At 34.2% G+C, this 3,459-nt stretch overlaps 1 protein-coding gene across 3 annotated transcripts in view; it reads right to left on the reverse strand.

The window, feature by feature from the left end:
- LOC100178217 (arrestin domain-containing protein 3-like) overlaps positions 1 to 3,459 on the reverse strand; it is a 17,793-nt gene that overhangs the window by 3,833 nt on the left and 10,501 nt on the right. The window lies entirely within an intron of this gene.

The raw sequence follows: 3,459 nt of genomic DNA on the forward strand, positions 1-3,459 counted from the left end.
TTGAACAATGAATGGTCTGTAAGAGTCGTAAGGAAATTGTTTTATAATTCTTTACATGTTCTTTGTTTACTACCACAAGGAACGATAAAAGAAAATGAAAAGGCGTCCCATCCCCCCACTTTACTATATACAACACATGTTTCACGTTACGTTTGTATCATTTTGTTAATTGACAAGAAAGAACAAAAACAAATTCATAGTAAACAGGTTTTGACCAAACTTAAGTACCTATTCCTTGTTGATACAACCAAAGTAAGCAACCACAAGAAACAGATGTTTGAAAACAGTTAGATATTTTATTTATAGCACAAAATTTCGTAATACACCGTATTATAAAATTATTAAAATGTCGTTCGATCAATAATACGTTGCCACAAAACTTAAAAGTTAGTTGTGGTCGGCACTCCATGGTTAACGTTTTTTCCACAAATCTAATTGACTGTTGCAAATAATAGAAAACATGCAATTAAGAAACATGATACCAAATCTCATTCAGACTCATGAGATCGTGTAGTTTTGCCAGCTCACAATGGTCGCGTGGATAAGCTACCTCAACATATGTTGTCATCCGCCGGTGATATGTAATCGACACCAGAATCCTCATTCGGGATGTGGGAAAGCTTTGTTGTCGCCTGTTCAGGCGTTTCGACAATAGTTTCGGTAAAGTAATAAAATACAGTCCGATGTAAAAAATTGTGACGTATGTACGAACGTTATAGTAGAGTAGTAGAAAATGCATGTGTATTAATGTTTGGAAACAAGGACTCGATTAAACGTTTCAAAGAGATTACAAGTCGCAGATCACGAGAAACGAAAAATCACACATATAGTTCTACGGGGAAGTATGAGACACATTTGGTACATTATATCTAAATATCCTAATCGTGTTTTGAACAATGAATGGTCTGTAAGAGTCGTAAGGAAATTGTTTTATAATTCTTTACATGTTCTTTGTTTACTACCACAACAAAGAACAAGAATAAAATGAAAAGCCGTCCCATCCCCCCACCCTACTATAAATATCACATGTTTCACCTTACGTTTGTATCATTTTGTTAAATGACAAGAAAAAAAATTCAAAGTAAACAGGTTTGGACCAAACTTAAGTACCAATTCCTTGTTGATAAAATCAAAGTAAACAAACACAAGAAACAGATGTTTGAAAATAGTTAGATACTTTATTTATAGCACAAAATTTCGTAGTACACCGTATTATAAAATTATTAAAATGTCGTTCGATCAATAATATGCTGCCACACAAGTTTGAAAGTTAGTTGTGGTCGGCACTCCATGGTTAACGTTTGTTCTATAAATCTGATTGACTGTTGCAAACAACAGAAAATATGCAATTAGGAAATTTGATACCAAATCACATTCAGGCTTTTCGACAATAGTTTTGGTGTCGAATTCACGTCGACATATATGTTTACTTATTATGTGGGGTACGCTGAGCTCACTATAAATACGAGAACACCTCCTCGTCCAAGTCATTAGCGACAAGCATTCGACAACTCCACTTCAAGGAAAACCAAGATGATCATCATGAAAACTTCAACCGTTGAAGGTGATGAGAAGTTAAAACAAGTCGATGGCATCACATGACCGTATTACATGGTGTCGTTTGATAACTACCAGCTGGTGCAGGTTGTATGAACAACTGATGCAGTTATAGAAACAAGAAACAAAACAGCTGCAAATATTGAGGTAAGTTGATTCATCCCAACATACATGTCGATGAATGTTTAACAATTATTCACATTGACAAGAAACTAATCGTTTTAATCTTTTTAGGCAGCGAATAAGATAAACGGGGAAACAAAGGAAAAATGACGTTTCCAATCTCGATGAAAATCAACTTTGACACCGCCTGTATATAAGGCGATTAATATGAAGAAATATCTTTGACTTGGCTTCTCATGTTGAGCCACCAACTTTTTCATCGACGAAGTTCATTCTACTGATGAACGTTTTCAACAACAGCGACATTGGTTATGCTGAATATTAGCTTTCATTTTGTGCTTCGACCAAGTTTACAGTGTGCAAGCTTTCACAACTACGCAGCAAATTATCTGCTGTTAAAATGTACTTTATTTGACAGAAGTAACATCATTTACTTAAACGTATTTTTTGACTTGATATACTCCGTTTATAGACAAGTGCTGAAACTCTCAGCTTAAACTTAGAAATTATTCTTCCGACTTTCATGTTTCCACACGTGAATCGACTTATGAACATTGTAATTGTATAATTACATAAAATATAACGACCGACCGAAAGGTGGCAAAATAACGACAAGACCAGTAATGGTGTTTAAAATCGTGTTGTAACATGTTCGTATTGCTGTGTAATATTTTCGAATTTTTGACGAAACCTCGACATATGTTGAGGTAATAAAATTTTCTCCAATATATAAATTTGTTACATTTGTACGATCGTTATATAATGATAGAGTGCAAAAACACGTGTATGACGATTATGAAACATGAACTTAATGAAAGTTTTGTTATTAATTTCATGTTGTAGTTCATGAGAAACAAAAAGTCACACCTATAACACATGTTTTATTTTATCTTCATGTTATTTTGTAAAACGGCGATGAAGAAAAACAAAGCCAATTTCGTAGTAAATTAATACGGTACAAACTACAGTAGGCAATTTTTAGTAAACGAAAAGTAAATCAGTTTTAAGAAAAAAATTGCATAAACATTAAAATTCTTCACTTTTAACAAATTACAAAAATTGGTGGTACATACTGCTATTAAAAAGTCAGTAAACGCCGTTCCAATAGTATTCTTATGCAAAACCGTTTTGAAAATTAAATTTGGTGACCACAGCTTCATACCAAATGGCTTACAAATCTAAATCACTGCTACAAAACGAAAAAAAAAACATTTTAATAAGGTTAACTAATACCAAATCTCAATCAGGCTCTAAAAATTCACAACAATAGTTTATCCGTTTAAATGTTTCAACCTGATCATTTCACGACATTTTGTGCGCAAGGTCAAAGTGAAAAAATAACGGTAGAAAAGACAGAACTATTAAGTGTATTCTCCATGTGATTGTAAATACAGTTTTGTATAGCTAGCTTATGTCTATCTAATACGTCGTGACGAATTTCGTAGAAAGTTGTCTTCTATTGGCGTCAGTCATCGTGTAATTCAGAAACATAAAACCAAATCATATTCAGACTCATGAGATCGTGTAGTTTTGCCAAGTCACAATGAACGCGTGGATAAGCTACCTCTACATATGTTGTCATCCGCCGGTGATATGTAATCGACACCAGAATCTTCATTCGGGATGTGGGAAAGCTTTGTAGGCGCCTGTTCAGGCTTTTCGACAATAGTTTCGGTGTCGAATTCACTTCGTCATATATGTTTACTTATTATGTGGGGTACGCTGGGCTCACTATAAATACGAGAACACCTCCTCGTCCAAGTCATTAGCGACAAGCAT

Source organism: Ciona intestinalis, chromosome 1 (assembly GCF_000224145.3).
Source record: "Ciona intestinalis chromosome 1, KH, whole genome shotgun sequence".
Taxonomy (NCBI): domain Eukaryota; kingdom Metazoa; phylum Chordata; class Ascidiacea; order Phlebobranchia; family Cionidae; genus Ciona; species Ciona intestinalis.